Below are 27,784 nucleotides of genomic sequence, written 5' to 3'. Positions count from 1 at the left end.
AGGTGGATGCAGGGGGAGGGCGAAAAGTCGTTCGCCCCTACCCAGCGCCACCATTAACAGTGTACTTTAGTAGTAATTTGTGGCAATTTCAGATCATCTAAGTAATTTTTCACTCCTAGCATCCCCAACCGCCCCCTAAGAATCCATCCGCCCCCTCCAAGAGTCCGTTCTGGATTCGCCCCTGCGCAAACATAATTTTATACAACTCATTCAAGAGTACATTTTGGTAGCTTTTTAAAATTTTTATCTTAAAGGATTGTCATTTCTCGTGGCTACTTATGCAATTTTGTCCTCAGGCATACATGCGATTTCCAGTCATTACGCAAATACATTTATATACTTAATAGACCTCGGCTAGTTGGGGGCTTCGCCACTAGACCCCCGTTACTAGGGCCTCGCACCACAAAAGCCTCTAATCATAATCAATTTAAAAAGAAATGTCTGGGGATTTGCCCTTAGACCCTCTGATATCTCATTTGATCGGCCTATGCTCTCGTACCTCGTAAACCTACAACCATACCGAATCTCAGTTCAAATATCAAATTGTATGTAATAACATTCCGGTATCCCGAGACATACCGAATTTCAGTGCGAGTACATGGGGGCTTTCCCCCCAGCCCACACATTTGCTCGGTCTACAGCCTCGCACATCATACGCCTGCAAACATAACGAATTTTTAAGGGGCCGCGGTGGCTCAGTGGTAGAGCGTTCACCTCCGGTGCTTGGGGTCCCTGTTTCGATCCCAGCTTGCACCGTGTGGACTTTGTGGTGGACAAACACCGTGCTCGTGTGTTTTCTCGGGGTTTTCCCGTTTCCTCCTACTTTCTTCATTTCATTTATTTCTCATAATCACCGTCTCCTTTAGCCTAACCGGCATAAACGTGGGATGTAAAACAGAAGCATTTCATTTCACATGATAACGAATTTTTGTTCAAATAACAAGTTTCATTTCTCTAACATTCCAGGATTCCGAGATATAAAAGTCTTTTCTCCCCGCCCCTTTACTTCCCCTCTAAGACATACATAAAAAAACGCTTAAGTACATACCTAATTATTTCAAATGTGAAGTCCAAATACCAAATGAAATGAAATGAAATTTTGAGTTTTACGTCCCACGGTTATGCCGGTTAGGCTAAAGGAGACGGTGATAATGAGTAATGAATGAAGTGGTGGAATGAAGAAAGTGGGAGGAAACGGGAGAACCCCGAGAAAACCCACGCACACGGTGTTTGTCCACCACAAAGTTCACTTGGCGGGAGCAGGGTTTGAACCCGAGACCCCTAGTCCAAATACCAAATTCTATGCTCCTAACCTTCAGAGGTTCCCAGATATCGACATGTTATTATAATAATTACAATCCCCACCCTCTTTCCTTTCCATCTCTTTTCTTTTCCTTTTTACTAAAACGTCAAAAAACACTGAAACACATGTCAAATTATTTTCAATGAGAAGTGCAAATACCAAATTTCAAGTCTCTAACCTTAAAGGATATAACATATTAATACAATAATTGTAATCCCCACTTAATTTTTTTCTCGCCCCCTTTTCTTCCCTTCCGGGCCACACATAATAAAACGTTGAAATACGTATCTAATTATTTTAAGTGAGAAGTCCAAATACCAAATTCCATGTTTCTAACCCTTTAAGTTTCCGAGATATAGGCATATTATTATACTAATTGCAATAATTGCAATTACCACCCGTTCTTTTACTTTCTACATCTTCCCTGCCCCTTCTAATTTAAATATCAAAAAGCACTTTAACAAGTATGAAATTATTTTCAATGAGAAACCCAAATACCAAATTTGAAGTATCTAACGTCAAGAATCATCATTTTCCACCCCATTTCCCTCCTTCCTCGTCGAATTTCCCAAAGTCCTTCCTTAATGGTATCCTACGTCACAAACCCTATAAACTGTCCAAATTTCAAGTTTGTAGCTTAAGCGATTTGGTCTGTACGGAGATCTGTCACTCACTCACTCAGTCACTCAGGACTTTGCCCTTTTTATATAGAGATATTTAAGATTTTATGGGAAAGCCATGGATTTTGTCCTAAGGCCGCCAGTGTCTTAGAAATGTAATAGCTTTGCTATAAACTTTAAGCAATCAACTGACTGATCTGCGTCTATATGTATTATGTAAAATACCGCTTATGATATTTATTTTGCTCGTAATAAAAAAAATAGAAATGATGACGAAAATTCAAAGACATCCATGATTTTAGCGTAATGCTGCAGGAGTTCAGATCATTGAATTAATCATAAGAGCCGATTGTATAAGATAAACTACATTAAATTCCAATGTGGCAAAAGAAAATATGCAGCATTACTATGCAGTTTTTCAACGTTATAACTCATTCTGAAAATATTATCATAGGTCTCACAAACAATCGAATTTTAATCCTAACTCGATTAATATATAAAAAAGGCAGATCTATACAACTACTGACTTCAGATGAAAGTGGCATACTTGTAGTACGTTTAAAGATATACTAAAGACTAAATGATGGGGTGTGCGGAACAATGGTCTAACCCCGAAAAATGTGAAAATGAGATTTTGATGTAATCTTTTGTCATTTAAATTGAATTGTCTTCCCAATGAGTTAGATAAAATTCACCTAGTAAATTTTATACATATGGATATTTTAGTTCTGGGTCTCAATCTAAGGCCTAAAATATTCAAAACAGGAGTACGAATCTGAACTTCGAAATTTCGGGTGTGGATCCAGGAACCGGATACGGATCCAATATTCAAAACTTCGGATCCGGATCCAATATTCAAAACTTCGGATCCGGACCCAAGATACAAAACTTCGGATCCGGGTCCAAGATCCGAATTCCGGATCCGGATCCAAGATCCGAAATTCCGGATCCGGATCCAAGATCCGAAACTTCGGATCCGGATCCAAGATCCGAAACTTCGGATCCGGATCCAAGATCCGAAATTTCGGATCCGGATCCGAGATCCGGATCTTATAGGATCCGGATCCGGATCTTGTAGGATCCGGATATCCGAGATCCGGATCCGTCTGGCCATCCCTATTAGAAACTCCAACCGGAAGTAGGCTCAAATCTTGCAAACTGTGCGAGATATTGAGAAAAAATAATCGAAAAAATCTCGCCTTTATGATACCCCTTGCCGATTTTTTTTTAATCAAGACTTCTTTCACTTGTGTCTGTAAAGGGACATGTACATATGTTGTGAGGAATGAGGAGGAGATTTATGCTCATATGCGAGTGATGCGCTGTGTAGAGAGCGCAGGTTCAGCTAGTATTGTTTTAAATCATTGGGTAAATCAGTCGTCGCAGGCCGTGACATCTATTAATATTACTGTTTATTATTATGAATTGGCATGTCACACAGGATGGCGGACAAAGACGATTTTTGTACTACCCAAGTATTGGTTGTTGTTCTGCGTCCGTGTTGTCACTTCAAGTAATTATGCCAAGTGATACTTTGAATTGCTCCAAAAATTTTCAACATATTTAGCCACATTGATCTTTAATGCCCTAATTACCTCCTTGAAATTCTATGACTTAAGTACGAGACGAAATTTCGGGCTATTTGGTCTCTTTAAAGGTGTCCTGAAAGCTGTCTCGTCTCGAAAAATATGTTCTCCATTGAAAGAGCTTGTCTCTCACCTCGTGGTTTTACCCAGCTCATTACTTCGTGCTTCACAATCAGTTTTGTCACCTTTTTCAGTTGGTGCTGCTTTGCCGTTAAAGTATTCTTTATTCTTTACTTGACAAATGCCGGTTATTGCGTAATTTGTATTCATGTCAGGTGCAGTGTGTTTACCCGCAAGCTCTTTATGGTTACAGATCATTGAACTTTTATGAAGAAACACAGACGAATCGTTTTCGAGATGGGTGACGCCTCAAGAGTCGAGTCACGCTAATCAACGTATATAATAGTGTTCTGACAGAATAGTGTGCCACGGTTTTTAAACTTCGCATATAGTGAATGTGTTCCTTTCAGATAAAGAGGATCTAAACACATTGTTCATCGAACTCACGTTAATAGTGTTATTTTCTAGGGCCTTTCAAGATAAATAAAATATTGTGTTCGCCCAAATCCGCAGGCTCCTGGACACGTTTCCCCATCACTCCGGTCTTTCAAGGTAAAGTACAGGGTGGCCCAAAAGTAGGTATACAGTCCTACAAGACATTTTAGTTTAAGTTAATTAGTTTATTTACTTCTGCCTGTTCCAAGCTTAAAGTATGAATGAAGAGAGATTAAGAACAAATAATAAAGAAACTAAGTCACTACCTGAATGGGTAACAATAAGAAAATTAATATAAAATGTCATGAGCCAGTCAGTACGAGACTGCATACATTTCTTTTGGGCCACCCTGTATATTTGAGTTTTATAAATTTTTAATTGAATGACTCGAAGCGTAAGAAACAAAGAGATTATGTGAATGGAAAAGAGTTCAGCAATGTGGAGCTTCTCAAATACTTCAAACAGTGAGTGACGTCACATGCAATTCACAAAACCACGTTTAACCATCAAGCGTTGTACGGTATTCATTATTTTTCTAATGGATATAACATTATTTGGAGTGCTCCTTCGTAACCAAGTGCCCACCTCGTACCTCTGTCCGTGTGGTCGCAGATTCGATCTCTAGTTTGGGCTCTTGCCTCGGATATAAGTCTGAGTACTGGTTTGGTTCGAATCCCACTCATAAAAAGCGTCGGTGCTGGAAAGAGACGGTTAAATTCCACCTAATCAATCATTCAATCCACAGTGTTTGAGGTAGAATTCCTGAGAAATAAATAAATATATATATATGCATGCTTTCCGACACGTCCAAGTTGAGGCTCATTTCTTCCATAGGACTGCACAGGCCATATTAATCGCATATCGAATGTATAGCGTAGCAGTTGTTTACTCGCAGATTGTGGATGGGTACCATACCTTTAAAGACTTGGTAATTATGACATGGATGGAATTGCTTCGTTCACGTTCCAGTACATTATCATTAAACCCTTTTGAGGAAGGATAATGGGCTATACGATGGGAATTTTAAGGCGATGGGCCAAAATTCATCTGCCGGTTATACTTACTGCTGGAGGGTGCGACTGATAGTCCACCGTCAGTGGTGTCAGGGAATGTCCCAATACAGCAATACACCGAACTCCACGGTAACATAACATGGCAGGATGCAACTCATTTCCGAAAGCACGTTGAAAAACCAGGACTCGAGTCACGGTCCTGCTTATCTCATATTAGAGCTGAGATACCAAAGAAATTACTGGAATCACTCGCCGCATCTTGAGAAGAAAGGGACAATCTTGCAGAATACGAAATGAAATGTGAGGAAATGGTTTCGGTGAAGTGAATGAATGGATGAGGTGAGTATAGCATGTCAATACCGCAATCAAATAGTCACTGTATTTTTGCTTCATTACTTGTTCGTTCGCCTTTAGAACAAAGATTTGGACAGTAATACCAGCGAAGCTGTAATTTAATAAAATACAGAATGCAAAGTTTCATAAAATTTCATTGTGTGAGTTTATCTTTTAATGACTTCCTTTGTGTAAAAAGTATGTTAAATGCCAGAGTTGTTGTTCATTTTTCTGAACTTTTCTTTGAATGCAGGAAGAAAGAAAAACAATTCGCATTAGACGAGTAAAAGAAGATTTATTCAGATGTAAATACTTTAGTCGTGAAATATTTGCTTTTTTTTCTTTCTTGTTACTCTACTCGGAAGTGACAGACCGTTAGAACCATAACTTTCATTTTTAAAACCCTTTGTTCTTAATATCGGCAATTAAGATGCAAATATGATCACGTTGTATTACATTTAGGAATCAAATATAGTAAACAACAGTGAAGATACACCGCAGTGGGCAAATAGTGTTACGTTATAATGGGTCAATTCAAGTTTGTGTTGGCAGTGCTAATTTCAGAATTGAATTGAATTGAAAAGGTTGGGGTGGGTTCGCCGACGACGGAGGTCTTTTAGCACCCATCACTAGATAGGAAGACATACAGAAACGCGAAGAGAGACAGACATATACAGCTTTAAAAAAAAAGTACTATCCGTAGAAGAGGTCATAAGGAACACACTAAAACAGTCACGCAGAGCACCAGGCTGAGTGCAGACAAAAATAAAAGTACAAGATAAAATAATAAATAATGCATGAAACGTTAAAAGCAGTGCATCCACATAACAGAACACTGCACAGTCACAGAGCCACATAGAAAAGTCAAATGGCGAATGAAACTTGCTGATGTCGCAGAAATCGGAACACCTTCAAGACGATACCAGGATCATCGCTGAGCAGAGTTTCGCTCAGCGGGCAGGCCAAACTGAGCACGCACAGACGCACGAGGCACGCAGTCCACAAGATGATGAATAGTTAAGAAATTTTCACCTGGGAGAGGGTGGAGGTTTTAAACGAGGGTGAAAATAGTACTGCAAAAATACCGGTAACCCAAATTGGCCACGATCGGAGAATGCCCGGGCAGAATTTCGTAGCTCGGGAGATATTTTTCCCTCCGTTATACTCTCCTGAAATCATTATTGCTTGTTGCCCTGTCCACTAATCTAGTGGTTAGCACACACGCCTGTGATTTACGTGTTCTCGAATGCAATGCCTGATAGGCTTGATACTAAGAATATTGAGGGTGTTTGGAACACGCAATGAAGAACCAGTTTATTTTTGGGATTAAGAATGAGGTAGCCAGGAGACAACTGTTAATGGACCGTAAGCTAACATTCCAACAAGCAGTTGATTTGGCCAGTTCAGTCAAGCAAACAAACAACAGGCCCGTAGCCAGCCCAAAAATTTAGGAGGCGCCCGACCCAATCATATTATACTTCATCACTATATTATAGTTCATTTGCAAGCCTATCGTGAAACTTTTAGGGGGGGGGGGCAACCAAAGTTTAGGGAAGGGCCAGCCCCATAGAACAGATGCATATTTTTCGTTTCAAACAGCAGGCTGAGCAAGAGTTTGGTAAAATAGAGGACAGAGTCACCAGCTTCTTTATCGTTAACATGTAAAAATTACAGACGGAAGATACCTGTTGGAACTTGTAAAATATATAATAAAGTTCGTGCAAAAGGCCAATGTCCAGAATGGAGGAAACAGTGTTTAAAATGTCTGGGCTGGAATAATTTTGCCTGTGTGTGTTCATCTAGTCAGTCAAAATGAAGTAAATCACACAAACAGTAATCATAGAAAGTCAGAACAAGGAAGACCAGTCAATATTATAAGAAGGATCGGATGTATAGGAATGGTCAAATGTTTTAAAATTAGATGCTATTGATTTGTAATAAGGTAAATTCGTCTGAGGATTCCGAAAAAAAAAAAAAAATAGAGTAATTGAGAATATTTGAGAGGTCTGAAAAGCAAGCTAAGAAGATAGGGGGGGGGGAGTCCATAAAGTTAGGCCCAGAAAAAGAAGTTTGTATATTCGAGGAGTTGAAGGAACAGAAAATTTCAGATAATAGAGAGCAGGAGGAACTGTTGAAAGTTAACCAAGAGCCATATATGGGAGTTATTCAATGGGAAACGGAACTACGAGGAAAGACGAGTCAAGGGTGATTGGTGCCATGAAGAATGTAGAATTTAATATAATAGGCATAGGAAGAAAAAGAATAGATATGAAGATACCGGTACTCAATTGATACAAGCAGTTAAAGAAGAGTTTAGATCCAGAGATAAGACCATAGAACTATTGTTGGAACAAAGATCAGAGTTGAAAGATAGTGTTCAGCGTGGTATCTAAGAAAAGATGATGAAGAAAGTCATTTCGCGGAAGCTAGGGGAGAAGAGTAACTATACTAATGCCACATTGACTTGATCCCTAGTCTTCCGTTGCAAGCGCTGCTATCGGCTGAAGGAATTCCACTCGCTTTCTTTCGCTTAGCAACAGCTGAACCCTTATTGGCTCAACGCGTGGGTGTGTGAGGGTGTGAGCTTTAGTTCGCTTTTTTGCCACGGCTCAAGACAATTTGGCAGCACAATAGTTGCTACCACGACTCACTCAAATCTGTTTTTACAGAGAAAGACGAACTTTCAGTTCCCTTCCTCCTATGTTATTTCCATAGAACAGAATCATCTTGCTTTACTGTTATTGTAACAGGTTTCAGACTGTTTGAAACTCTTTAACTAACATATTTAGTAATTTTTGAAATTATACCAAAGTCCATTTTTCCGCAATTCCAGCCAGTTCTAATAAACAAGAAATGATAACCGAAATCCTTCTTTTTGCCAGAGGCGTATCCAGAAGATAAAAACTGAGAGGGACCAGCTAGAACCCGGACTATGATGAGTTTGCTGTGACCTTCCAAAAATATATAAATAATAGCTTAAATTATTTTGTCACTGAAAAACTAGGGAGCCATAGGCCCCTCTGGCCCCGGGCTAGATTAGTCACAGCTTTTTATTCAATCTACTTTTTCTAACCACTGTTCATACTCGCGACAACTGTGAAGGGGGTTCATTTTGCATGATCTGCTGTGCATCTGCCATATTAATAGTAGATTAGGTCTTTCATAATTTCAATGTTCTATAAAGACGTAAGACACTAAAACTCAGGAAATATTTTATGTAAAATGACGTAAAGCACTAAAAGTCAGTAAATATATATATATATATATATATATATATATATATATATATATATATATATATATATATATATATATATATATATATATATATATAAAGTTTCGTGATACAGCAATGTGTCGTAAATGCCATGTGTTTTTGTTGAGAATTGTCATTTCTACTCGGAATTTGAAATCAGTTTACGATAAGCGAGCTGTTAATACCGACTTTGGAAAACACTCTTAGCTTTTTTTTTTCTGTTGTGCACGACATAATAATAATAATAATAATAATAATAATAATAATAATAATAATAATAATAATAATAATAATAATAAAGGCAAAACTTAAATATGTATTCTTGCCAATAACATAACACTTTAGAGACGAACCATCTGTTATTTCTAAACATATTTGGCAGGTGTGTGTGCTGTTACTAAATTAATGTTTAAAGAGCAATTGTCAAGTGTGACAACGTTGAAAGAGAAAGTTACCGGTAGTTGTGTTCAGGCAGACAAGGTATGATAGAAAGTAGCTGTTTAGTGTATGTAATAGAGAAAAAAAAAGTAAACTTGCTTTCAAACGTAAGCGAATGATAACGTTTTTTTTTTACTGAATGTGTTAAGTAGGCTGTCTTGTTCCATGCTTTGTATATCCGCTGACAGAATGAATAAGATGATGTATGTTGGAAACTTATTAATAAGTAAAAGTCGTCGTCTTTTCATTGTGCTTCTAACATCATCTTGGCAATGTACTGTATACATATTCGAGTCTTTTATTTTAAATTTTCAAGACTTGTAAAAGAGTGTCTTTCGAGAAGCATATTTGTGTATCTTTGACGGGAGTCATTAATCTGTGACCTAAATGACACTAACAAGCAATGGCATTTGCTGTATATATATATATATATATATATATATATATATATATATGGTAGAGACTGGTAATGTAGTTCCTCTTTGAATGTAGACTTCTTTTATGTTGAACTTGATCGGAAAGTTAGTTTCCTCTTGTGTGTGTCTGTCATTTCTTCCCTAACTCAGTGCAATTAAACATTTCCGTTACAGCTCCGGAGCATTACGGCCGATATTTAATTTGAAGATTGATTGTGGTGACAGCATTGTGATCCCCACCGCCAGTTATTTTTTTCTTTCTATTGACCTAAAGTTCATTACCTCTGAGGGATGCCCACGAGATGAGACGACGACATACGAGACAAAACTAAGCTCTTTCCAATAGAGAGAGAGAGAAACATTCCGACACAAGACGTTATCACGTTCACGACAAGAGAATACAGCCTAACCCGTAGTGAATCCTATTTACCTCGCAATATTCAAGTATATCATGATGCTCAATAAATGCCGAAAGTCAACCCGTTAAGGTTAAACTTCTACCAAAATAAGCCTTTGATTATGACACTATGGTTAATGAGATAGAACAATAGAAAACTATTATTAACTTTTCAAGTGTAATTTTATTTCAGTTAATGTTTGCCGACTTGTGCCTATTTATTTTTCTTCTGGTAATATGTAGCATTATTACTAAACTTATTTGGGAATTTATCTTTAAGATGGGACAAATCCACTTCTTATTCTCGATAGATTTCATTCCCGCATAATGAGGATGACTGGGAACCCTCGAAGAAAGTAAACTGTCAAAGTAGTACACCTATCATCTTATCTAGTAGAGGCTTATCAGTTCAATGAAAACACCATTAATTGAAAACACGTTGACAGATCTGGGTTGGCAACGGTTGTGTTGAGGGTGGTGTATTAGGCAAACTCAGTACAACGGCGGTATTTGGTGAATCAACTGCGGTGCAAGTGACTCAAGCAGTACCTCCGATAACCCTTGTCAATCACAGTTCTCCGCGAGTTCCATGATAAACATACTGCATCTGGTTCTACGAGCAAAACCGATAATAAAGGACTATAACGCTTTTAATATATGATGCCAATGGTACCCAAGCATGCAACATAAGTCACTGATGACTCGAAACGAGTGATGTGATCGAAAGTCATGATTCACCTTATTTTAAACCACAGGCCGTGTTTATATGTGGCAGACGCCCAATATAGCGTATGATCCACAGTTCTCCGCCAAGCCGTGAAGTATGGAGACGGAGTATGATATACTGCTTGGGAAATAGTGTTAATATTCACTTGCTACCATTCACGATCACTGTAACTTCGTTTCAACTTCATATTAATGTGGTAAGTTGTACATTTTTAGATGTTTCCATTAAATTGATATGTGATGCGATGTTTACCATAGATGGTCATTTTGCACTGAGCTTGCTCGCATTCGCATTCACTTCTCTCGACTGGGCTTGCATTCACTCGGACTCGCGCTCACTTATTTCAGTGTGGCTCTGGCTTGCGTTCAATTATTGAGCCCAAGCCCGGTTGAGCGCGAGTGCCAAGCTCGCGAGTTTGGACAACTATGGTGTATACACATAAACTTTAAATTTAGGTTGCTTTTACTCCTTTTTACCCGCTTATTCTTGACACTGCAACCAGGAGCAATAGACTTATTTGCTGAGTCTCAAAGAAAGAATACGCCAAGATTCATCAACAATCGAGTGAATTTTATGCAAGCTATAATGAAACACAGTCTGACTGATACAAATGCTTCAGACTAATACTTTTCCAATTAAGCGCAGTGCAGTGATTTTGAAGAACCCTGTATTGAAACTAAGTGTAACCAGAAGTGTTCTCAAGTTGTCAACAAAGTAAGCGTTGACAGTTTGGAAACGAACAAAGAAGAAAAAACTTTAATCAGAAAGAAATAAAAAGTTTTGTCATAAATCACTTTTATTCTGGATTTTTTTTCCCTAGTGATAATAACATGGGATTTCACTAAAGGTACACATAATTTCACACCTTTTGTTTTCGAAAACAGCGAACAGACGTAAGAAAGAAAAAAAAAAATTTTCACAAGCAAAAGATAAGGCTTCTTATGTTTATCACTGCTATAATCGCTGTATTTCAACGTAATTTGAAATTATTTCACAGGATCACACGGTCGATACGTGTTATGTATTACGGAGTGTAAGGCGTCTATGTAATGTCATATTGAACACTTCAGTAAGTAGAGAAATGAACGAACAGTGTGTTAAAACACGGCAATAAGCAATCTTGTTTGTAAGATCTTTACACAATGTTCATTTTTTAATTTTGTGTGCTTTGACTAAAACATAAGTTTAAAACAATGACTACATGTTACAAAGAAAATGTAATTCTGTTATTAATGTGGACTCACATACACAAGACTAGACTAGTTCTTTCCAGCCTTTTCGTTATAGTGACACCGCATTATTAGGCATAATTTTACATGATAGGGCTACTCATTCAGTTTTTTCTCCACGAACAACCCTATATAGGACATCCTTCATCGCTACACCACATGAAACTCATTTTTAAGTATTCCTCATTATACCAGTCAACGCCTTCAGTGGCAGCAACAGTGCTCAGTACTGCATAGTCATTACTTCATGGAAACTTAGTCTTACACGGTATAATTTATATTATCACTAGCGTCAGTTTCCTGCTTCGCTGGCTTAAAATAAGAGAAATTAGTAATATGTTCAGTTTGTTAGTCAGTTTTTACTATTACTGAAGTGCTCTGTTATCGGCAGTTTTCGATTGTATTTATATACCTGCTCTCTCCCTCAAGTTGCGGGGCTGAATTTAGATTTAAACTATTGGAAATATCACTGTTCATCTCAGTGACCCCGAAAACTATGGATTCGACACTATTATCGGTCATTTTCGATCATTGTAAATATCTCCCCCTCCCCTACCTTGCACCGTCAAAGTAAAATTATGAAAAATATCCCAGACCTGAACCTCATCTATGTTGAAAATTTGATCGGGATCAGTCTCGTGGTCTATTTATTTTTGTCTGCCCCTCCCCTTCCTCTACGTTCTATCGTCAAAGTGAAATGATAAAAGCCACCCCAGGCCTCAACCTCATCTATGAAAATTTGATAGAGATCGGTCCGGTGGTTCAAGAGATACGAAGTCACATAATGACTTTAATGAAAAATCACACAAATGTATCGCAATATCGTAAGTGTTAGTAGTGTGTTGTCAGTCGAAAAAAGTTTGGGAACCACTGAGCTAGTTTATTTCTTCAATAGATGTGCAGTTCAGCAGGTTGTTTGAACTTACCCTGCTGATTTTTTACAACAGTATCCCTTCCTCCCTCCATCCCTTTTAATCGCATTTGCGGGGTTGCAATGTCTCAACACCCACGGTGTCTGTGTCTCACTCTTCTCTCCCAGTACTATCGCTAATGTGAAACAAATGTCGGGCCTCCACATTTTGCTACAATCGAATATTATATAAAAGAAAACTATATATGAGCAATCTTCTAATTACTGACTGAAAGAACAGCGTTTGAAACTGTAGCCACTAAGTGTTCACGTAGACCCGACGAGCGGCTATCAAGTGCTAGATGAGGGTTCTGGTTGGCCATTTAGTTATCGGGGCTGTTTTCCAACTAGTTCCCGCGGACGATGACTTATTTATGGCACTAGCCACCACACGTAGGCGGCGACATCCTTTATTTACAAACTGCACATCTATTGAAGAAATAAACTATACACTGTCGTTCCTTTAATAGTAGCATTATCACATTTTGTTTATTGGCATGGGGAGGAAGGCACCCAATTATAGAAGATTTGGCCTATGTTTAGCAGAAGGGGTCTTTTCTCTAAAAAAATGTTACAATTTTGGTATTTTCTGTTCACATTCGGTTAGTTTAGGGTAGGTTGGGTTAGTTTAGGATAGGTTAGGTTAGTTTAGTTTGTTATATTAGTGTAGGGGTCCCGCATAATTTTCCAAAAAAAAAAAAAATACAGAATTTCGCTTATTTCTACTAATATTAGGTTAGCTTAGGTTAGTTTGTTAGGTTAGATTTGGTTACGTTACGTTATGTTACGTCTAAGTACTTGCATCATTCATTTCTCCTGTAAATTTTGTTTTTTACGTGCTTCTGGACCCCTTGCACTAGACACACTCCGAAGATTTATATCGTATACATTTGATTTTTTTTTTTCAAATTTTCACAGATTACAATTTTGAATCCACAAAGTGAGTGTTAATTCTAAATGCCCACATTTTCCCCCCATTCTTTTAAACATTCAGATCTTCCTTTTGTGCTATCTAACAGGTATGAACTTGCTTATTATGTATCATATTATGAAGGAAAAAAGAAAGAAAAAAATACAGAATGACAGAGAAAGTGTTCTCACAGTGCTTACGGAATCTCAGCATTTTTTTCTGTATTCATTGCATCATTCACATACTACACATAGCAACAAACGCATCACCAAAGCATACCATCTTTTATGGTAATTAAAATGCAAATTCATCACGGCTTTTAAATATATTCATAAAATAACGAATGTACCAGTCGTATATTATGTCATTTAGAAGTACGCTTCTTGTATACATTATATTACATATGTTGTACTATTATTATGGGAGTCAAAACACACACTTTGTTTTTGTGACAGTAAAGAATACAAGCAGTGAAATATGAAAAATATCTAAATGATAATACCTAGGTAATATGCATGTGCAAAATACCTTTTGTATTTTTGTTGCTATACATGCACCATTTTCGGTAATTTATTACTCTAAAACAAGAAAAAATGTTTTCTTAAATTTGTGTAACTTTTTTTTTTTTTTTTTAATGCACTTAGGACGTTATGAAAAGGTCGCGTAAAGTAACCGTTACAATATTACCAAAAATGCCATTATTTTCAAATCCACAATTCAGCTCTTTCTAACAGTGAGAAAACTATTTTGAAAAAAAAAAAAAAAAAAAAAAAAAAGAACTCAAAAGGTTTAAGGCCTGTCTATAACAAAAATTTTAATTTAGGAAGTCCTTTCCCCTGTGAGCACGTGCAGAGATCTCGAGGAACATCCAACAAGAAATAAAAATTTATGGTATTCCGTCAATATTTTCAACCTCTTTTTTATCATAACTACAATTTTCCTTTCGTTTTGTAAAATACACTTTCCCTAAAAGGAAGCAAAGCTCAATGGGCCTTATGAAGAGTCGTTCTGACGCGTGATTAGTGCCATACTAGAGAGTTCGACTATCATATGTTTCCTGCAGTAGTCAGGCCTTTAATATGACGCTAATCATACGTCAAAACCACTCTGCATAAGGCCCAATGTTAACTTAACAGCTTTGGTAGTACGATACTTCAACTATGCCTTTTAATGTTTACATTGTTATATAGACACACTATTTAATACTTTTTTAAACATTTTTTTTTGAATTGACAATTTATTCGAAATTGATAAAAGATTTAATAATAATAATAATAATAATTTACAAATTCTTTCACATTACAGTTGCTCCTTATTTATTTACTATTTTTTTTTCAAAACACTAATTTACTATTTTGTCCCATGAATAAAGTTTAAACTGCTACTGACACATATCAAGGGATTATAAAATGATGTTTTGGAATTCCCATCGTTTGTAAAATACCATAATCCTAATTTCATAGAAAAATGTAGCACCAGTGCATTTTGCATATTATTTTTTTGGTTTATACTTATATCAAATTTTGGTTTATAAATATTAATTTTCTTAATAAATTAAGATATTTTGAACAGATTTGAAGAAACCAGTAAAATGAAACAATTAAAATCATTGTATATTTCAAACGGCCATTAGGAAGACCTAGGCGCTGATGGGAAGACAGTATTAAGATGAATCTCGCAGAAATAGGAATATAATTAGCAACTGGTTCCAGTTGGCTAAGGATAGAAGTCAATGGAGAGCTTTTGTGAACGTGGCATTGAACCTCTGGGTTCCATAGGCCATAGAATTAGTGTATTTCAAAGAATAGAAAAATTCTATCCAAAATCAATGTGCTTTCAAACCAAAATGACACAGTTCCTCAACAGTCTTGACATACTAGTTTGTGCCGCGAGGTGAGCAACTGAGTTCAGGTTTTTATTATTTTATGTTACTCGCCGAAATTTTCCGGAATCCGGATTCTGAAAAAAATATTTTCTGGAATCGGAAATTTCACTTTCTGGATTTCAGAATTCAGGATTTTTCCTAAAATCGGAATTTTTAAATTCCGAATTTTTACCGAAATCCAGAAGTTTTCCGATTTTGCTTTCCGGATAGTAAAAATTCCTGAATTGGCCATCCCTACGATGAACATATGGGTTACTATTGAGTTAGGTTCCAAATCCTGACCGGACTTGAATCCGGTCGACTTGGCAAGTGCATCGTGTAATACGTGTATCCATAGTAGTTCATCCCCTGCCCCCTGCGACACAAGCACTAGTGCTACAAAAACATGGTGCCCATCTTCATCATTCCCCCTGAGGAATCCGTCATTGATCCACCCCTGTAATGTAAGATAAATAATCACAGTACAAGTTGTTCCCCACCACACTTTCTTGAGACTGAAACTCTTATCTTAGTCTACATCATTTTTAAGATCACGCTAGTGACAGTGTTGCGAACAATAATTTGGCTAAATCCTTACAATCAAGTTAAAATATCCCTACTTCTCATTAAAAGCTTCGAACGGGAAATTTTAGTATCAATACTGTAGACTTAAAACATAATTTTATGTCAAAACGATTCACTTCTACCGTATAAAAGGAACTAAGATTAACAATACAATATTGATAAACCACGTATATGTTTATGGCATTGAATATTGTATAGTATTTAAGCTCTACTTTCATCCCTATAACAGCGCAATTAAGGCATATCGTCAATACTAAATATATGATCATGAAATGAGATTCTGTGTTTTACATCCTACGGTTATGCCGGCTAGGCTAAAGGACACAACGATGATGAGGTGGAATGAAGAGAGTGTGAGGAAACAGGAGAACCCCGAGAAAACCCACGCACACGGTGTTTGTCCACCACAAAGCTCACTTGGCGCAAGCTGGGATCGAACCAAGGACACCATGCACGAGGTGAGCGCTCTACCACTGAGCCACCGCTGCCCCATATATAATTATAAATTACAAATGTTATGCATAACTTGGGTGCATAGAATTATGTACTTTTACTCATCAGAAATCCTCTGTGTTGCTTTCTTTCATTACGATTTTTAGAAAACATTGGAAAGCGAGTATCACTGGATTCGAGTCTCTTAAAAGAACAAGGGAATTCTTATAATATTTTGGTTATGGAGAGATGTGCTGATCCGTTATGTCAAAAGTTCCAGTCTCGTTCTTTGCCTTCAGGGTAGAATTTATAACTAAAACCTGCTCATCCCAGTTTTGTTTTTTATCTTTTAGTTTCACTCATCATAGAGGATATTTGTCTGTCACTTTTTTTTGGGGGGGGAGAGGCTGTTTTATGTGGGTTTTACCCCTTAAAAATACTGGATACTTTTGGGCTGACGAAAACTCCAACAACACTTGGATGTAGAGGGGAAAAAATAGTTATTCTTTTGCATATGGTCAATGCGTTATCTGAACGTTGCAATAAACTTTAGGTAAACTGAATTTTACAGATAAATTAAATAACCTCAAAAGTGTTGATTCAATAGGAATGTCCAAAATTTTCCGGAAAAGGAAATTTCACTTTCCGGAATTCGGAAAAATTTCCGAAACTTTTTGATTTTACTTTCCAAATTGACCATCCCCAGTGGCGTATTCAGGGGGCTTCCGGGCTTAAGCCCCCCCGAAATCTTACTATAGTAAAGTATATGAAATATCTTGCAGAATTTTCACATTTTCAGGCAAACCCCCCCCCCCCCCGAAAGTTAGCAAAGCCCCTCCCGAAACAAAATCGTAAATACGCCACTGGCCATCCCTAATTCATATCCAGTGCGTTAAATAAGATTGAAGAATGAAAGAAAAGCAATGTGGCAGATGGTGTTTTTTAATCTGATTGTCAGACAACGATACGTTGGATTGTTCTGCTCTTATAGGCCACGAGCAAGTTTTCCCTAACCAGTTAGCAGGTGAGTTTATGCTTCACGTCATCCTGACATTCGTGAATCTACTTCAGCGCACGAACGCTCATCTGTAGCTATACACAGTATATAGTGAAGAAAAAAAAAAAGTGACCGCAGGTGAAAACGGCGAAATATCACGTGACAGTCAAGAATGTTGAAAAAATTAGGCAGAAAAACAAAAAGTCATGATGGATGCCAGCCACGTTCACGAAAGAAAGGAAGGGGACCATTGTGCAGGAATTACTCTTCTCAATGACGTGCCAAGAAAGGGTGGACCATCTTACTATGAACAGGATTTACCAGTCATACACCCTTTGTATAATCTTGTACGCATACATATCTGAAAACAGAAGAGTAATTTTGAATGATCAGTATAAAATAATATTCGTTTTGTAGTTTCCCTTAACATAATTTCTTGTTCTGTGTTTTCACTTTATACGACTTACTGAAGAAATTGTGGTAGATTTAATCAGAAAGAAAGAAGGAAATTGCCTGCTTCGTTTCACGTGCATGACCATAAGTAAATTGTAGTTTTATTGAGTCACTCTTCCTCAAATCCGTTGCATTTTTTTTCCAACTTACAAGCGAAGGTTACAGGTGATTTTTAATTATCTTCGCGATGTTCCTAACATTTTTTTTTGTTTGTTTAATGTTACTGAATAGCAGGCAATAAAGGACATCAAGATCACGATTAGTATCTGCAAAATGCTGTTAAACGGATTAATAACGGTTTCCTGGTCATTTCTTAAAGACTTGAAATCATGGGTCGCAGTTTATAACGTCAGAATTGTCGAGCGTCCACATTTTTTTTTTCTGTACGAGGTGTGATCAAAAAGTACGGTAAATATAGTTGCACAGTGCCATCTATCCATGTTGGATCCATTTCAACCAGTAAGTCCAGTAGCCTAAACCTCTGGTACAGTCGGTGTTGAGTTTGAACGATTTGTGACATATTAGTTGGCTTCCAGAGGCAGAATAGTGAGGACGTGTTAAGAGTGTCTGTCGCTACAACCTACAACTAGTGTTCTAAACTACAAAAGAGTGTCAAAGAGGCTCACGAAATATTAAAATCGGTGTATGACGATGAAGCGATGGTATTATTCATGTGTTCTGTATACGCTAAATATTTCGAAAAGTACTCTGTAATGTTGTGAGCGACTTGTCTGCTTACGCATGTATCAGTGTAATTGGGTTCATTTGCAACCGAGTACCAATGATAGGCCTTCTTTGTCATCCCCTATGCTACAAATCCACGTTACTTCTACAAAAAGCTGCCGATTTATTATCTTTCTACATTAATACTTATTCCAGGCATACGTTTTCTATTAAGTACTTTCAATGTCCAGGTGTAGGTTGTACGCGAAAAAATACAAGTATTTGCAAGGTTTACAAAGGAGTGACAGAACCGCAGTGACGCTATTGTCGAGTGAAAATCTAGCGGAGGCGTCATCTGGGGAGGAGAGAGGAGCAATTACGTTTGAGAAACACATGCGTTTGAATAATTTGTGTGCTAATATACTAAAAAAAAATGTCAGTGGGTAATCTCCCTTTCCCCTGACAAAATCTGAAATGATACTGAAATTGAGTCAGTATCTAAAAATCAATGTAGAATTTTATTTCTACAACATCCATTCTGGTACTATATTTTGTTATAATCTCTTCTTAATATTAAGTGAATCTTGCATTTCCATATCAGGTGCAAAAAGAACTATCATTGCATTTCCTTTCATATGTTTCCTTGTTTTTATTATATATATATACGTTGGTTGCAGGAGATGGTGGTAGCAAGCAGATGGACTCACAAGGTCGAGTTTGCGAGGCAGTACGTGAACAATAAACAAAAGAAACATGACTCACATACTACTATTTCATCTTCGGCGCACAAGAGATCATTAAGTATTCTCATCTCTGAAGGCCTTTTCCATGAGAACAATGAGCTTCTTGAATTATTAACACTTCATCCTGGCAACTGTGTTTGTATCTTTGAGTACGAAGGGTAATTGTATACAACACACAAAGGGTACCAGGCTGTGGTTAGCAATCATGATTTTTTTTTTTTTAAGGCTAATGATATTTATAATCGTCAAAATTCCTACTGGTTGCCATAACACTCAAAAAGAAAACAAATTACTGATTTTTTAAATTTATGTATTGAACGATTGATTTTTGTATGAACATCCTTTGACAGCAGAGGGGCTGTATACGCCGAGACCTACAGCTTAAAGTGGAATCTGAACAATTGTACTGCTTTTGTTGCACTCCTACCGGGGATAGAACACGAGTCCTCGTGCACTGGAGGCGTACGTGCATCCAAGGCTCCTTATTTTTACATGCTTTTCTTTAACTTACAAGGTTCAATCCTGCCCATAAACATTGCAGCCACAATTTAAGTCATTTTTCGTCAATGATGAAATTTTGCCCAGCAACATAAATGGGGTGACAACATAATATCCATTTGTTACTTTTATATATTTCTTTCTCTTGCTTGATTTTAGAGATCAGTCTTTTCCTATGGAACCAGCTTTACTCATCAGTAAAGCGGGATTACCTAAGACACAGGGTTAACATTCATAAATTCGAACAAAAGTTAATCTTTCATGATTTTTATAACACGTGAAAAATGAATAAAATAAGTATTTTTAAAAACATGCTTTCTTAAAAAAAATAACGAACAAAATTAATCAAACCATAACTATAAAAAGTTAAAAAAAATAATAAAAAGCATGGTTTATTTGAAAGAAAATTAACAAACCACTCTTACTAGATTTTTTTAAAAATAATTTCCCAGAATTTGCAAACCAAAAAGAGTACGATGACTGTTTAATGTCTCACTCACCAAATATTTCGGCATAAATTTTTCGCATTGTAAATATTCCCCACACCTTAAAGTATTTTATGATGAAATATCTGGCAATCGGCGATACCAGACTTTTACTGTAATTTTCTTCTACATTGCAAATATAACACTTCAGTCTGAGGTTTATTTTCACTCCTTCGTTCTATCGATAGAAAGTACCTAAACAGCACTAGATGTTTTTTTTTCTTGTTTTTTTTTTAAATTTAATTCCTGTTGGACATGAGTAATGATGGTTAAGAAAATAATACACACCTGTCTAAAGGTTATAAATGAATTGTAGTGCGTCGCACTCTAGCAACATTCAAGCATTGATTACATATGTAGCTGTTAATGTAAAAAGTGTGAAATACAAAATAATAATAATAATAATAATAATAATAATAATAATAATAATAATAATAATAATAATAATAATAATAATAATAATAATAATAATAATAATAATAATACTGCAATGAACATAGGAAAGAGGAAAAAAAGAAGCCATAAGACTGTTACTGCTGAAAACTGGAACCAGTGTTGCTAACAGGTGCCCTCAGAAAGTAGCTAAATAACACCCACAATTTAACTAGAATTGTTAATCCTACCTTAAAATATAGGTAAATTTGTAGCTAATATTTAACAATAAGAGAAAAAAATGTCCAGAATATACTGCAATGTTCTTCCTGATGATCTGAAATCAAAACACACTTATCATTCACTTAAAATATTTAAACTGATCTTGGTCCATCATTTACAAGAACTACTTAAAAATCCCTTCATTTAGTTCCTTCGTTCCTAACTCTTGCAGTGATGATACTAGCTATACAGGGCTCAAGGCTAAAATGCACTCGAAAAAAATCATACTGATTAACAACACATTTAAACTAACTTTGAGAAGACGAGTTTCCGGAACCACGACTTGCTGACAAGAGGTTTACGCGTAGGCAAGAATGAATGATTCAAGTAAGATACGTACTGGAGTGTGGCAATATAAATGTTGCTTGTTGCAAGCGGAATTATTGGAAAAGAAAGCAGTTCACATTTTTCTAAATGAAATTGTGATTGAAAAGGAGATTCAACTACTGCTAAAAATGGCTAGGAATTGGCAGTTAGAAGTGCTAAATTGACCAAAATTAAAGCTAATAGCTAAACCACATTATTTTACTAGTTAATGTATCCAAATGGTACATTTAACCATAAAATGGCTTTATTGGCAACACTGACCAGAATAAAATGTAAATCGGCGGGATGCCAGGACAGGAACCTCAGGGGGGTGTAGCCAGCAGGTTTATCTGGGAGGGGCCCGTCGTTTATGAGGGGGAAGCTATGATGTACAAAGCCCCCCCCCCAAAAAAATGGTGTTACAGCTAGTGATTTTGAAGCCTGAAAAAATCGGAAAATTTTGGTTTCTGTTCGGAAAATTAAAAACACTGTTTTAGTATTTTTGTCCATAAATATTGTGTTCCAGGTAGTTTTTATTACTGTATGTTTAAGCAAGAAGTACTGCCCCGGACCAAACGTTTTAACTTTGTGCATAAGCCAAGCTTTGTATTCGGTCATTCTTTACACGGAAGAGATACCATACTATTTTTCGATTAGTAAGGATCGGTAAATAATTTACCGTAAATTTATTATGTGTAAACTGTCATTTTTAAATGACTGATGCGAGGTAATCTTAAGATGATTTAAAGGCTGGTCATTTGGGGGGGGGGTCTGGTGCCGATGGGCCTCCATGGCTACACCCCTGAAGAACCTTCAAACCGAGATTGTACCGGTTAAAACGGAACGTATGGTAACCTTAGCTACACTTCAAACTATTTTACGGTAAAATATCTGCCAATTGGCGATGTCACTTTCACCGTAAAATTTTGAGAGGCCAGACCTGAATATTGTTTAGAAACCAGATCATTTAAAAATATAAATTGAATTGTAAAAGTAAAGTATTGGTAAGTATATAAGATGGAATTGAGGCAAATATTAAGAATGAAATAATTATGTTGGGGGGGGGGGAGGATCCCATTTTTATGAATGACCTCCTACATTAGTAAATCCTTTCTATTTTTAAATGCAATAATTGTTCATCTTTAATAGGTTGTGCAGCATCCTGTCAAAACTGACGTGAGAATTACTTTTACTGTTGTTTAGTACAAACCATTCTGTTATGTTTCTGGTAGTTTATTTTCGTTCTGGATGAGTTGCCAGTAACTGAATGGATTTTAATCACAAACAGTAACCGGAAGTAGTACATTTACTACTTAAGGTTAAATATGATTATGGTGATTAGAAGAAACAAGCGCGCAAGTACAACAATAGGGGGATTCTGAATAACAAACAATAATAATATAAATGCTACTCTATCTGGTGCATCTACAAACAATTTCTTTGTATGCATATTTTTTTGTTCTTTGATATGTTTCCGAGGTTCGCACTTCGTGAAATAGATACAGGAGTTTTTGTATTCGATGTTCCGTTAGGTAGTTAAAATTTTGTGTTGTACAACCATGATAGAAAGGAAATTCTCGGAAGAATAAATGAGTTTCCTGCACAGTGTTACCTACTAACAGCATCATTTCAGATTTTGCTTTGCGGGGAGGGGAGACAAGATAGTCCACCAATGTAGGTAGAGTATCAACTTTTCCATTAGTCTATTACTATATTGTTGCTCGAACTCGTGGAGGCCATTGGGCCTCCTGCTCCCCCCCCCTAATGACGCCACTGTCATCTACATTTCTTCTTTTGTATTGAAGAAAGTATCCAGCAGTAACATTATTCTTTAATGTTGTTGAATTAGATTGCATTGACACTGTCGGTTGATTCCGTTGGATTGGTTTGGTTTGGTTAAGTTCCTTTCAAGACCGAGGCTGTGCGTGATGTGAGATCCTATACCTAAACGTAGGATCCAAACCACGCGACCTCCTGTGCAAAATACATTTTTTTTCGGTAACCCCACAATTTTTCCTACTTTCCAATAAAAAATAAAATTTGATAATAAACAGTACCACAGTTGTGGAAAGTGGAATATTCATTGTTACAAGGTGTTATAAAATACTGTAGAATATATACATTTTTCTTAGTGTAGAAAGTTGTGCGTGATAGTTATGGTATTACAAACTGCACACCAAAGTTCCTAGTCATTGTATTGTGCGCGCTTTGCTGCGTCCGGACTTGTTTTATTACTGTTATAGAGGCTTCCAAAATTTTGTGGTTCATGATACTGTAGAGTCCATTAGTTCATAACAACGAATAATAAATATGATTCAGGTTCTCGTTTATCATGTGAAATCTGTAATAATCCGATGTGGTGCCAGTTGAAAAAAAAAATCAATTTTGTGTTATGTTGATAAACTGTTGGACCTGCTAGTATTACGGAATGTCAAATGATTTTCCCCTGTCGATATTTACTTTATACAGAAAATCATCCTTGTTTACATGTTTGTCTTTAGCTTATCGGGGTTCAACCTTATCTTCAAATCTTGCAACCTTAACCCTCGTAGGACCAAGCCTCAGCGCATCCTGAGATAACATTTTTGAACTCTTATTGATTCACAAAGAAAATAGAGGACAAAGATTTGTTTCATGTATACAAATATTTTATGAACTTAAGGGGAGAGACTACTAAATATTTTTCAAAAGCTAACAATTTTTCTTTTGCCTGTTTTTCGTAAGTGAAAAGAGATAATGAAAGGTAACTTACCACAATAATAGATAATGTTATTCTACACCTGAAAATACGAATCGAAAGAATAATCAGTTTTGCCATCTATAGAAATGACAGTGTGGCCAAAATTTGAATTACCAAAAAATCTTGGTTAAGCCAGAGAATAGAAAAATGAACTCAACGGTAATTGATGACTTATCATATCATCTGTGTTCCTTGTTAAGTACTTTTTAAATAATAATTGTATTTATTTTGTATTAACTTACAAGTTTTTTTATAAAATACAGTTTTTACAAAATAAATAAGTTATTACAAAGTAAATACAAATAATATGTAAAAAGTAGTTAACAAGAAACACTTATACCATGATAAGTCATCAATTACCGTTGAGTTCATTTTTCTAGTCTTTGACTTAACCAAGAATTTTTGGTAATTCAAATTTTGGCTACACTTTCATTTCTGTGGATGGCAACACTGATTATTCTTCCGATTCGTATTTTCAGCTGTAGAATAACATAATCTATTATTGGGGTAAGTTACCTTTCATTATCTCTTCTCACTTACGAAAAACAGGCAAAAGAAAAATTGTTAGCTTTTGAAAAATATTTGGTAGTCTGCCTCCTTAACACAAAATAAAAATATTGAGTACGAGGTCATAATTAAAAATCCCAAATTTCTAAAGTGTGGTACTTTCTAATCCTCTTGGTCGTGCTAGGGTTAATTTAACTCATTTCCCGTCGTCATACAGTGATGAAAATTTTGCATATTGACATAAGTGGGTTGACAGTACAATATTCCATTACTTTTATACATGAGATCTTCGTACGTTGTTTCAAATTGGGAAAATACAACAAAAAAGAGGGGGGGAAAGTATAATTAATGCTTTCGTAAATTGTATATAAAAAAATTGTTCTGTAGGTAAAATGAAGGAATGGGTTTGTCTATAAAAGCATTGGGTGCGATTGATTATAACGTTATAGCTAACAATTTAGACTACCTAATGCTATTTTAGTCAGGCTCAGTTCTACATTTCACCCCAACAACAATAATAATAATAATAATAATAATAATAATAATAATAATAATAATAATAATAATAATAATAATATATTTTTAGTAGTAATTGAATCTCTTCTCCAGGTATTCTCCAGTGTTGGAAGAATTAGTCTTGGTAAACATGTAAGAAAGAAACAAACAAAATGATACCATGATAGAAAGTTTAATCACGACGAAAAAACAAAGAAAGAAAGAAAGAAATATTTTTTTAAAAAATGCGTAAAACAAATCGTAATAAAAAGTAAAAAAAAAATCAATAAAATTATTTTAAAAAAATATTTATGTACACTGACTAGCAAAGAAAAGTATGGGAAAAATCTCATATAATTATAAATTGATTGTGAGAGCCCTCCCTTGAAAGCGTCTTTCATTTTTTTGTCATGCGTAAATAGATTTTTTTTAAAAAAGAACTAATTTTCTTATACATAAACAAATAGTACTAGAAAGTACAAAAATAATTGTTTAAGTTTAAAAAGTTACAGTAGCGTTTCAAGATGTGCATACGCAAGTATTGGTGAAATGAACATGCGCTTACCAATTGCATTTTTGCGCTAATCTTTTATTTGTCGTGAATGGCGCAAGGATAAATTGCAAGTTTGTTTATGGTGGTATCATTCTTAAGGTGAATGAACATCTGAAGAGCAATTTTCTTATATATATACCTAATGTTGTTAACGGTTCTGCTTTTTGCATTTTTGAGCAAAACTTAAGACTGGAATGGTAACTTATTTTAGAGACAAAATAAATAGTTCATTCACTTTTTTTTTCTTCCTAAAATCACATAACTGACCTGACCAACGGACAGAATAATAACCAGACAGTGAATGCAAGAAGTAGTTTTCAATTATTCGTTTCCATTTACGATTAAAGAGTCGGCTTAGAATAATATCAGTTTTTACAAGGCCCCGTTAGACTGGTTGTATGTCAATACCAACTGATCATATAAATTTCGTTTCCTTGAGCAGTTACGGTAGTTCTTATTAGTTTTAATGTTTACTGTTTTAGTTTTTATTTATTTTATTTTCTTAAAAACTGATCGCGTTCTGAGAGAGAGAGAGAGAGAGAGAGAGAGAGAGAGAGAGAACGAGAACGAACTTGTCATGATGCCATGTTGCATTATAGAAGTTACCTGACCAGTGTACGCTCAGGTATGCCTCTAGCACGTGCCACACCTAAGGACAGCTTTTTCCCTACTGATGTGTGGCTTTTACACTTCTACGTACAAACTATCACAGAAATCATTTCCCGTGGCAAGTCTTTCCTAAGTATGCAAATCAGACGTCCTGGTTGGTTTTCCGTGTGGTTGTCCGAAGTGCATTTGATAGATAATGTTTCGGTTTTCCAAGTGTTTTGTGTTGAGTCAATTTCCGTGCATTATTTTCCTGTATAATATTCAAAAACCAGGAAATAAAATATCCTGTGTTTTTTTTTTTTCCCGCTTGCAATGCATACTTCAGCAAAAATTAATAATTTCGTTTGTCATTCGCGCACAGGTTTCATGTACCCAGACAGTACGGAAACTACATTGAATCCAGTATATATAATCTCCAGAATCACCATAATATAATAATAATAAGCGGCGAACCGACAACAAATCTTCTTCCTTTGCCTTAGACTTTTTTTTTTTTTTTTTTTGCTATCAGTCCAATTGATCTTTGTCTTAATAGTGATGACGATGAAGAGATCTAGAGGATTGAAAATAAAAATATTAACAGTATAAGAACATATATTGCGGAAATTATTGTATCTATGAAGTACCTGCCTGTCGCTTCTACCATTTCATCTAGCACACTGTTCACAACCTACCAGCAGCTCGGGTTTAGCGTAGAGATGGTCATAAAGTTTCGGTTCTAGCGGAACCGGTTCCGCGAAGAACCGGTTCCGTTCAGACCCGAAAACCGGTTTTACCAGGAACCGATTCTGGCCATCCCTAGTTTCGACGATCACTGATATAGAGTATATAGGGAGTGGTTGATGTAATCCTTGTGTAGGCGCTGGTTTCTTAATAATTCTTCGACGTTGCTTTGAGACTGTTCAATATATTTGAATTTTAACACACAAGATTATATGAATTCAAAAAATACAAACAAAGTTGCTAGATGAACATTATTTTATGTAGATTAATGCGATATTAACACAATGCACGTAGCTACCGTTGCTTTCTTGGTGTCACGTTTTTACACACACACTCTCACCCCTGCTGGGAAGAAAAAGTATTAGTTTTTATGTTGCTGCCTCTTCATTTACTTACTGGCGTTAGTTTTTATTGAGAAGAACGCTAGTTCTGAACATACCGCCCGCCTTGAAGGAATTCCTTCAACAAATCTATGAATGATTAATTTGGTTCATGAACTTAATATACACAACAATAGATAACACAAGTTATGAATGAATGATATAAACATAAACAGAATAATGCACACACAACACAACACACTATGAATCACACAATGTATACACTATGAATAACACCAACACATTAACTCTGCTTAGGAAGCGGGCACAATTGACGAATAGATCTTGTTGTTGTACCTCTGGTAGTTTTCACTGTCGCCACTCGTACTATTCCGTCCTTCCCAGGAAACAATTGCACAATACGTCCAGTTTTCCATTTTAGAGGTGGAATGTTATCTTCTTTGATGAGCACCAAATCACCTTCCAGAAGGTTGGGAAATTTTCTTCTCCACTTGGATCGTTCT

General features: G+C 36.2%; 1 protein-coding gene across 4 annotated transcripts in view; it reads left to right on the top strand.

Moving 5' to 3' along the window:
* Window positions 1–27,784, top strand: part of LOC145673137 (ferric reductase 1) — a 209,094-nt gene that overhangs the window by 9,895 nt on the left and 171,415 nt on the right. The window lies entirely within an intron of this gene.

Source organism: Thermobia domestica, chromosome 16 (assembly GCF_964235325.1).
Source record: "Thermobia domestica chromosome 16, izTheDome1.hap1.1, whole genome shotgun sequence".
Classification (NCBI taxonomy): domain Eukaryota; kingdom Metazoa; phylum Arthropoda; class Insecta; order Zygentoma; family Lepismatidae; genus Thermobia; species Thermobia domestica.
This window is presented reverse-complemented; position numbering and strand designations above follow the sequence as displayed.